The 10,000-nt window shown below is 39.3% G+C and overlaps 11 non-coding genes and 2 pseudogenes across 11 annotated transcripts in view; all 13 read right to left on the reverse strand.

Annotated features, from left to right (window-relative positions):
* Positions 1-5,763: 5,763 nt before the first annotated feature.
* LOC132128611 (5S ribosomal RNA) lies at positions 5,764-5,882 on the reverse strand. The gene has a single exon (XR_009428190.1). It is a non-coding gene; the product is annotated as a 5S ribosomal RNA (ribosomal RNA).
* Positions 5,883-6,116: 234 nt separating this feature from the next.
* LOC132128612 (5S ribosomal RNA) lies at positions 6,117-6,235 on the reverse strand. The gene has a single exon (XR_009428191.1). It is a non-coding gene; the product is annotated as a 5S ribosomal RNA (ribosomal RNA).
* A 234-nt stretch (positions 6,236-6,469) lies between these two features.
* Positions 6,470-6,588, reverse strand: LOC132128613 (5S ribosomal RNA). The gene has a single exon (XR_009428192.1). It is a non-coding gene; the product is annotated as a 5S ribosomal RNA (ribosomal RNA).
* Positions 6,589-6,821: 233 nt separating this feature from the next.
* On the reverse strand, positions 6,822-6,930 carry LOC132128264 (5S ribosomal RNA; annotated as a pseudogene).
* Positions 6,931-7,159: 229 nt separating this feature from the next.
* Positions 7,160-7,278, reverse strand: LOC132128614 (5S ribosomal RNA). The gene has a single exon (XR_009428193.1). It is a non-coding gene; the product is annotated as a 5S ribosomal RNA (ribosomal RNA).
* Positions 7,279-7,510: 232 nt separating this feature from the next.
* LOC132128616 (5S ribosomal RNA) lies at positions 7,511-7,629 on the reverse strand. The gene has a single exon (XR_009428194.1). It is a non-coding gene; the product is annotated as a 5S ribosomal RNA (ribosomal RNA).
* Positions 7,630-7,864: 235 nt separating this feature from the next.
* LOC132128617 (5S ribosomal RNA) lies at positions 7,865-7,983 on the reverse strand. Its single transcript, XR_009428195.1, has one exon. It is a non-coding gene; the product is annotated as a 5S ribosomal RNA (ribosomal RNA).
* Positions 7,984-8,215: 232 nt separating this feature from the next.
* Positions 8,216-8,324, reverse strand: LOC132128265 (5S ribosomal RNA; annotated as a pseudogene).
* Positions 8,325-8,553: 229 nt separating this feature from the next.
* LOC132128618 (5S ribosomal RNA) lies at positions 8,554-8,672 on the reverse strand. The gene has a single exon (XR_009428196.1). It is a non-coding gene; the product is annotated as a 5S ribosomal RNA (ribosomal RNA).
* Positions 8,673-8,902: 230 nt separating this feature from the next.
* Positions 8,903-9,021, reverse strand: LOC132128619 (5S ribosomal RNA). The gene has a single exon (XR_009428197.1). It is a non-coding gene; the product is annotated as a 5S ribosomal RNA (ribosomal RNA).
* Positions 9,022-9,251: 230 nt separating this feature from the next.
* Positions 9,252-9,370, reverse strand: LOC132128034 (5S ribosomal RNA). The gene has a single exon (XR_009427752.1). It is a non-coding gene; the product is annotated as a 5S ribosomal RNA (ribosomal RNA).
* A 233-nt stretch (positions 9,371-9,603) lies between these two features.
* Positions 9,604-9,722, reverse strand: LOC132128620 (5S ribosomal RNA). The gene has a single exon (XR_009428198.1). It is a non-coding gene; the product is annotated as a 5S ribosomal RNA (ribosomal RNA).
* Positions 9,723-9,951: 229 nt separating this feature from the next.
* The window catches only part of LOC132128782 (5S ribosomal RNA), a 119-nt gene continuing 70 nt past the window's right edge, over positions 9,952-10,000 (reverse strand). The window contains exon 1 of the ribosomal RNA XR_009428351.1: positions 9,952-10,000. This exon is cut by the window's right edge and continues 70 nt beyond it. This is a non-coding gene — a ribosomal RNA (5S ribosomal RNA).

Consider the following 10,000-nt stretch of genomic DNA (forward strand, 5'->3'; position numbering starts at 1 on the left):
CGAGATCGGGCATTTTTTTTTTTTTTTTTTTTTTTTTTTTTATCAAAAGGTACATAAAAATAATAATAACATAACTCATATTTCCAACATTACACTTTCAATTGTATTACATGTTAATTCAATTTAACATATACAGCATCAATTTTGAATTTTAATCACATTACTTCACTCAAACCAAAACTAATTACCTAACTATAACATAACCTTGTCTTTTCAAAATTTTAAACTTAACCCTTCGGTTGTACTTATAAATCCATTTTCTTCTACAAATGCTTTTTCAAATTCTTCTTTGCTTAGGTATTTCCACATAATATACACACTCTTTCTAACAATACTCTTGAACATTCCAATCACATCTACTTTCTTTCTCTCAAAGTATGCCATATTCCTCCTCACCCATATTGCATATCTTGCATTACTCAAAATCAAATTCCAAAAATTCACATTTCTATCTTTATAATTTGTACATTCTCCAAATAAAAACAATTTTTTCCATTCATCCTCTGCAAACTCCTTTCCTATTCCATCTTTTATCAGTTTTTTCATTTTTGCATGAAACTCCTCAAGTTCTTTGCACTCAAAGAAGATGTGCATCAAGGTTTCAGCCTCTGTCTCACATACATCACATTCTCTACTCACATTTTTGTTCATTTGATGAATTACCACCTTTGTATAAATTCTGTTGTGTCGTAGCTTAAAGTCCAAATTCTCACAGTCCAGTCCATTGTATTTGACATTTAAGTTTCTCCATATTGTCTTTACCTTCATATCAGGAAAGAGTCTTGGCCATACCGCCTCTGATGCAGGCACTTTGATTTCCTTTCTGACCATCATTTGGTATATAGTTTTCACATTTATCTCCATCAAAAACTTTTTTCTCCCATTTTCCACAATATACATTTCAGGCATTCCCCAATCTCCCACTTTAACAGTTTCTCTTTCAATCCCTTCTACCCACTTTTTAGGCAGGCTTGTTTTAATGTTTTCAAACTCACCATCCACTTTTGCTTTGTCAATTGTATCATCCCACCCCACCACACAATCATATATTGCCCTATTTGGTAAGAAACCCTTTACATATTCATAGGCCAAGTCCTTTACTTTCCTTACCCCCGCTCTCATGAACAGCCTGTTGTAGAGCATTTTCCCTCCCCTCCTTATTCTTGGGTTCATAAAAATTGGCTGATTGTGTATTTGATTTATGTTTTCACATTCATAGTTTACATTTATCACAAATTCAGCCCATGCAGTAAACACTTCTTGATAAAACAACGGCAACTTTTCAATCATTGGCTTTTTTAAAACCATAAACACTCCCTCTTCACCACATCCACCACTTTCATTTAAATATTTTCTCATATACCCCTTCCAACCATATTCTGCTTTACCACATAAATATTTTTTGACTGTCTTAACTCTTATTGCCTTCCTTTTCACATCTAAATCTACCAAATTTAACCCCCCCTCACTATAATCTGCTATTAATGTTTTTGCTGATATTTTTGCTCTTTTCCCACCCCATACAAAATTATTCACAGCCTCTTTTATTCCATTTAACACCCAGTCTGGTAAATCAATTGCTCCCAACACATAATTACATTTAGATAACAATAAAGAATTAACCACCACAACTTTCCCTCTTAGTCTTAATTCCCTTAGTCTCCAATACTGTAACACTTGCTTGATTTTGTTTAGCACCCCTGACCATGTTGCATCCCTTGCCTCTTTTGCATTCTCTCCTACGTTTACCCCTAAAATTTTTATAAAGTCTTTCGTTATTCTGAATGGAATATCTGACCCTTCAACCCTTACTCCTCCTATACTCATTATTTCAGATTTATCAACATTTATTTTTGCACCTGACGCTTCCCCATATTTTTCTATCTGTTTTCTTATTTTATTTATACTCTCTATATCCCTAACTGTAAAAGTTGTATCATCTGCATATTGGTGTATTACACTAAATCCCCCCTTTGGTATTTGAATACCTTTAATTTCCTTATCTTTTTTTATTAGTGTCGCCAGCGGCTCGGCTGTTATTGAATATAATATTGCAGACAACGGACAACCTTGCCGTACTGACCTCTCTAAAGGGAAGGGGTCAGTTAACATCCCATTAACTTTAACACAACTTTTAGCATTTCCATATATTATTTTTATCCACTTTTGCATCCTCTCTCCAAACCCAAATCTCCCCATTGTCTGTTCTATAAAGCTGTGTTCCACCCTGTCAAATGCCTTATTTAAGTCTATAGATAAAACCAATCCCCCTTTCCCATCTTTCCCCATCCCTTCTACTACGTCTCTTATTGTGCAAATTGTGTCTGTAATGTCTCTACCATTTATGCTATAGGCTTGGCTTAATGATACTATTGATCCTACTACCTCTTTTATCTTATTTGCCAGCACTTTTGTCAATATTTTATAATCTGTGTTTAGAAGACTCAATGGTCTATAATTCCCTAGCTTAAGTGGACTTCCTTTATTTTTATATAGTATTGTAATTACTCCTAACCCCATAGACTCTGGCATTTCCCCTCTCTCTTCCATACTCCTATAAACCTTCAACAATATTGGTGATACAATCTCTTCAAAGGTCTTATAAAACTCATGCGTTAAGCCATCTGAGCCTGGGCTTTTGTTCTTTTTTGTCTGTTTTATTGCTTCTTTTATTTCTTCGATAGTTATATCACTCTCACATATATTTTTCTCGTTTTCACTTAACCTTTTACTCACAGTATTTAAAACTTCATCCACACACTCCCGTTTTACCCCTTCTTTCTTAAATAGCTTTTTATAAAATATTTCTACTTCTCTTATTATCCCCACATAATCAGTAATCTTCTCATCTTTTTCATTTTCCAGCTCTGTTATATGCTTTTTCCTCTGTTTTTTCTTTTCTAAGTTTAGAAAGAACTTCGTGCTTCGTTCTCCCTCTAATGCATACTGTGCTCTACTCCTTATTATTGCACCCTTACTTTTTTCTTTTTCATACTCTTCTATTTCTGCTTTTATTTGCATAAAGCGTTCTTTGTCTTGCTCAGGATTACCTTCTATTTTTTCTGCTTCCCTCTTCAATTCATTTTGCATATCCTCAATTTTACTCCTTCTCATAAAATCCCTTTGTTTTGCATATCTAATACTTCTTTTTTTAATTGTCCCTTTCATTTTTTCCCACCACTCACATACATTTTCATCAAATAACACATTTTGCATTTCATAATCTATACATTTTTTTATATTTTCTTTGTATGTCTCTTCTTTTAGCAAGTCTGCATTCAAACACCACATTCCTCCCCCCCTCTCCACCTCGTTTACATCCATCTTAACCATCATCATAGCATGGTCACTTATTCCCACAAACTTATATTTCACATTTTTTACATATTTTAACATTTCCCTTTTGGTTAAACATAAATCTATTCTGCTCTGTTTTAAAACACCCATCACCAATTGTCTTCTAGAGAAGTCTTTTTTGTAGGGATTTCCTTCCCTCCATACATCAACTATATCGTCATCTTGCATCCATTCAGTTAGATATTTCCTGGATGCATCTGATTTAAAGTTTGCGCTACTTGATGCATCCAGTCTCGTGCACCATACGTTGAAATCCCCAACTATAATAAAGTTGCCTTTACATAACGGCTTAATTTCTTTAAAGATTTCTTTTCTTTCGTTTTCAATATTAGGTGCATAAATGTTTATCAGCCTGAAACATTCATTTTGGAACACAAATTCAGTCACTAACAGTCTTCCATTACCATCCTTGTATACTTGCTTCACATTATTCAATATATCTCCTTTTATAAGAGTTGCCACGCCGCAGGATTTTGCGTTCCCATGATTCACAAAAATTTCCCCTTCCCACCTCTTCCTTATGTTGTCCATTATATCATCAGACCAATGTGTTTCTTGCAAACAGAATATTTCAGCTTTTAACAATCCCTTCACCTTCTCAAACTTATTTACATCTCTTAATCCATTGCTATTCAAACAGGCAATGTTCATAAAGCCCCACATAGCAAGTATTGTCGTTTTTAACAGAATCATCCTCATTTTGTTAATTCCAGACACTTACTTTCTGTCGTGTGCTCCTCTATTTGTTTCTTCTTTCTTTTCTTCTGCACCCTTTCCCTTTTGCTTGTGTCCATGTCCTCGTCCTCAATTGTCACCGGATTTTCTGGCACCTCTCTCTTCCCTCCAGCTCTCTCCGCCTGCAACATTTCTTCTTGCCTTTTCGCATTGTCACCCTCCTGACTCTTGCCATCAGCTTTCATTCCCTCCCCTTCTCTGTCTTCACACTCCAAGACGTTCCTTTCCATCTTTTTTCCAGGTTCCGCTTCCTTCTCTTCCTTTTTTTTCTCTCTCTCTCTCCATCTCCTCCCTGAAGCATCCTCCTCTTGATCACTCACATCCACAATCGCTCTCCACTCCGTTGTTCTTTCTTCCCAACTCCATACATCACTTCTCTCTTCTTGTCCAGTCATTTCACCTACCTCTCCTTCGATCTCCACCTCCTCATCCACTTCATACTGATTCGAATCCTTCCCATTGCTGTTTCTCTCACCTATCTCTGCTGGGGTTTCACACACACATAATCCAGGTCGCATATTGCACATATTGCAGTTCTCTTCCTTGCACTCTCTCGCGTAATGGCCTTGCTTTTGACATTTAAAACATCTGAAGCTTGGACAGTCTCTTACAATATGGCCTGGCTGAATGCACAGGCGACAGACTTTCACTTGCCTATCATGTATTACTCTGAAGTGCTCAGTCCCTCCTAATGTCTCAAACTTTGTTGAATACGGCAGTGATTTTACCACCTCATTGAACTTTACCTTTAAAAATCTTGTTCCATCAGCGATATCCGTCCCCGGCCACATTCTCCTTCTAACACTTGAGGCCGCTTTAACTCCCCATTCTGACAGCTTTCTTAGTATCTCTTCATCCTGTATGTACATTGGTAACCCAAGGAACGAGACCACCATCTCCATACAGTCTACCTCTTTCGCCATCACCCGACTATTCTTTATCTTAAGCCCGTCCAACAATTTCTTCTTTCCTTTGTCCTCCTCCATTGTCAACTCATATTCTTTCGGTGTTTTGAATCTACATCCGATCACCACTCCACATTCTTCTCTTACTTTCTTCAGTATCTCCATCATTGTTAGTCTATCTTCTCCTTCTATTTCCACCAGCACTGTGAGCCTCTTTTCATAATGCCTTTTTCTTTGGCCCAGCTCTCCGTCCATTTCTCTTGTGTTCCTTTTCTCCTGGCCTTTTGCATTCTCCATTTGTTACACCGTGTTATGTCCTTCTCAGTACAGAAAGTATTTATCCCCAAACAGCAAATGCTGTTTGGGGATTAAATGACTTAAACGCAAACCAGTTCCCCTTTTTTAAAACGGTTGTTTTTAACATCAAGGCTTCAGTTTCCAATTTTCAAATCTCCACACTTGTTGTTTGATATCCCCTGCAAGCTGTACCACTTCCTGCTTCCACTAGGGCGTGCTCAGGCTGGTATGGCCGTAAGCGAAAACTGCTGCAAAGAGAGGGCTATTTAAAGATCAGCCACTCTCATCTCCAGTACATTATATAAGTAGGGAAGAAAACCCAAAAGCTTACAGCACCTGGAATTATTCCCAGGCAGTCTACCATCCAAGTAGTAACCAGTACCAAACATGCTAAGATTCGGAGATCGGGCATTGAGTCTTTTTTTTTTTTTTGCAAGATTATTATATAATTAGTGAAACATTTCCAAAAAGCTTACAGCACCTGGTATTCCCAGGCGGTCTCCCATCCAAGTACTAACCAGGCCCAAACCTGCTTAGCTTCCGAGATCAGACGAGATCGGGCATAGCCAGGTTGGTATGGCCGTAAGCGAAAACTGCTGCAAAGAGAGGGCTATTTAAAGATCAGCCACTCTAATCTCCAGTACATTATATAAGTAGGGAAGAAACCCCAAAAGCTTACAGCACCTGGAATTATTCCCAGGCAGTCTACCATCCAAGTAGTAACCAGTACCAAACATGCTAAGATTCGGAGATCGGTCATTGACTCTTTTTTTTTTTTTTTTTTTGCAAGATTATTATATAATTAGTGAAACATTTCCAAAAAGCTTACAGCACCTGGTATTCCCAGGCGGTCTCCCATCCAAGTACTAACCAGGCCCAAACCTGCTTAGCTTCCGAGATCAGACGAGATCGGGCATAGCCAGGTTGGTATGGCCGTAAGCGAAAACTGCTGCAAAGAGAGGGCTATTTAAAGATCAGCCACTCTAATCTCCAGTACATTATATAAGTAGGGAAGAAACCCCAAAAGCTTACAGCACCTGGAATTATTCCCAGGCAGTCTACCATCCAAGTAGTAACCAGTACCAAACATGCTAAGATTCGGAGATCGGTCATTGACTCTTTTTTTTTTTTTTTTTTTGCAAGATTATTATATAATTAGTGAAACATTTCCAAAAAGCTTACAGCACCTGGTATTCCCAGGCGGTCTCCCATCCAAGTACTAACCAGGCCCAAACCTGCTTAGCTTCCGAGATCAGACGAGATCGGGCATAGCCAGGTTGGTATGGCCGTAAGCGAAAACTGCTGCAAAGAGAGGGCTATTTAAAGATCAGCCACTCTAATCTCCAGTACATTATATAAGTAGGGAAGAAAACCCAAAAGCTTACAGCACCTGGAATTATTCCCAGGCAGTCTACCATCCAAGTAGTAACCAGTACCAAACATGCTAAGATTCGGAGATCGGGCATTGACTCTTTTTTTTTTTTTTTTTTGCAAGATTATTATATAATTAGTGAAACATTTCCAAAAAGCTTACAGCACCTGGTATTCCCAGGCGGTCTCCCATCCAAGTACTAACCAGGCCCAAACCTGCTTAGCTTCCGAGATCAGGCATAGCCAGGTTGGTATGGCCGTAAGCGAAAACTGCTGCAAAGAGAGGGCTATTTAAAGATCAGCCACTCTAATCTCCAGTACATTATATAAGTAGGGAAGAAAACCCAAAAGCTTACAGCACCTGGAATTATTCCCAGGCAGTCTACCATCCAAGTAGTAACCAGTACCAAACATGCTAAGATTCGGAGATCGGGCATTGAGTCTTTTTTTTTTTTTTGCAAGATTATTATATAATTAGTGAAACATTTCCAAAAAGCTTACAGCACCTGGTATTCCCAGGCGGTCTCCCATCCAAGTACTAACCAGGCCCAAACCTGCTTAGCTTCCGAGATCAGACGAGATCGGGCATAGCCAGGTTGGTATGGCCGTAAGCGAAAACTACTGCAAAGAGAGGGCTATTTAAAGATCAGCCACTCTAATCTCCAGTACATTATATAAGTAGGGAAGAAACCCCAAAAGCTTACAGCACCTGGAATTATTCCCAGGCAGTCTACCATCCAAGTAGTAACCAGTACCAAACATGCTAAGATTCGGAGATCGGGCATTGACTCTTTTTTTTTTTTTTTTTGCAAGATTATTATATAATTAGTGAAACATTTCCAAAAAGCTTACAGCACCTGGTATTCCCAGGCGGTCTCCCATCCAAGTACTAACCAGGCCCAAACCTGCTTAGCTTCCGAGATCAGACGAGATCGGGCATAGCCAGGTTGGTATGGCCGTAAGCGAAAACTGCTGCAAAGAGAGGGCTATTTAAAGATCAGCCACTCTAATCTCCAGTACATTATATAAGTAGGGAAGAAACCCCAAAAGCTTACAGCACCTGGAATTATTCCCAGGCAGTCTACCATCCAAGTAGTAACCAGTACCAAACATGCTAAGATTCGGAGATCGGTCATTGACTCTTTTTTTTTTTTTTTTTTTTGCAAGATTATTATATAATTAGTGAAATATTTCCAAAAAGCTTACAGCACCTGGTATTCCCAGGCGGTCTCCCATCCAAGTACTAACCAGGCCCAAACCTGCTTAGCTTCCGAGATCAGACGAGATCGGGCATAGCCAGGTTGGTATGGCCGTAAGCGAAAACTGCTGCAAAGAGAGGGCTATTTAAAGATCAGCCACTCTAATCTCCAGTACATTATATAAGTAGGGAAGAAAACCCAAAAGCTTACAGCACCTGGAATTATTCCCAGGCAGTCTACCATCCAAGTAGTAACCAGTACCAAACATGCTAAGATTCGGAGATCGGGCATTGACTCTTTTTTTTTTTTTTTTTGCAAGATTATTATATAATTAGTGAAACATTTCCAAAAAGCTTACAGCACCTGGTATTCCCAGGCGGTCTCCCATCCAAGTACTAACCAGGCCCAAACCTGCTTAGCTTCCGAGATCAGGCATAGCCAGGTTGGTATGGCCGTAAGCGAAAACTGCTGCAAAGAGAGGGCTATTTAAAGATCAGCCACTCTAATCTCCAGTACATTATATAAGTAGGGAAGAAAACCCAAAAGCTTACAGCACCTGGAATTATTCCCAGGCAGTCTACCATCCAAGTAGTAACCAGTACCAAACATGCTAAGATTCGGAGATCGGGCATTGAGTCTTTTTTTTTTTTTTGCAAGATTATTATATAATTAGTGAAACATTTCCAAAAAGCTTACAGCACCTGGTATTCCCAGGCGGTCTCCCATCCAAGTACTAACCAGGCCCAAACCTGCTTAGCTTCCGAGATCAGACGAGATCGGGCATAGCCAGGTTGGTATGGCCGTAAGCGAAAACTGCTGCAAAGAGAGGGCTATTTAAAGATCAGCCACTCTAATCTCCAGTACATTATATAAGTAGGGAAGAAAACCCAAAAGCTTACAGCACCTGGAATTATTCCCAGGCAGTCTACCATCCAAGTAGTAACCAGTACCAAACATGCTAAGATTCGGAGATCGGGCATTGACTCTTTTTTTTTTTTTTTGCAAGATTATTATATAATTAGTGAAACATTTCCAAAAAGCTTACAGCACCTGGTATTCCCAGGCGGTCTCCCATCCAAGTACTAACCAGGCCCAAACCTGCTTAGCTTCCGAGATCAGACGAGATCGGGCATAGCCAGGTTGGTATGGCCGTAAGCGAAAACTGCTGCAAAGAGAGGGCTATTTAAAGATCAGCCACTCTAATCTCCAGTACATTATATAAGTAGGGAAGAAAACCCAAAAGCTTACAGCACCTGGAATTATTCCCAGGCAGTCTACCATCCAAGTAGTAACCAGTACCAAACATGCTAAGATTCGGAGATCGGGCATTGACTCTTTTTTTTTTTTTTTGCAAAATTATTATATAATTAGTAAAACATTTCCAAAAAGCTTACAGCACCTGGTATTCCCAGGCGGTCTCCCATCCAAGTACTAACCAGGCCCAAACCTGCTTAGCTTCCGAGATCAGACGAGATCTGGCATAGCCAGGTTGGTATGGCCGTAAGCGAAAACTGCTGCAAAGAGAGGGCTATTTAAAGATCAGCCACTCTAATCTCCAGTACATTATATAAGTAGGGAAGAAAACCCAAAAGCTTACAGCACCTGGAATTATTCCCAGGCAGTCTACCATCCAAGTAGTAACCAGTACCAAACATGCTAAGATTCGGAGATCGGGCATTGACTCTTTTTTTTTTTTTTTTTTGCAAGATTATTATATAATTAGTGAAACATTTCCAAAAAGCTTACAGCACCTGGTATTCCCAGGCGGTCTCCCATCCAAGTACTAACCAGGCCCAAACCTGCTTAGCTTCCGAGATCAGACGAGATCGGGCATAGCCAGGTTGGTATGGCCGTAAGCGAAAACTGCTGCAAAGAGAGGGCTATTTAAAGATCAGCCACTCTAATCTCCAGTACATTATATAAGTAGGGAAGAAACCCCAAAAGCTTACAGCACCTGGAATTATTCCCAGGCAGTCTACCATCCAAGTAGTAACCAGTACCAAACATGCTAAGATTCGGAGATCGGTCATTGACTCTTTTTTTTTTTTTTGCAAGATTATTATATAATTAGTGAAACATTTCCAAAAAGCTTACAGCACCTGGTATTCCCAGGCGGTCTCCCATCCAAGTACTAAC

This window comes from Carassius carassius, chromosome 45 (genome assembly GCF_963082965.1).
Source record: "Carassius carassius chromosome 45, fCarCar2.1, whole genome shotgun sequence".
NCBI lineage: Eukaryota > Metazoa > Chordata > Actinopteri > Cypriniformes > Cyprinidae > Carassius > Carassius carassius.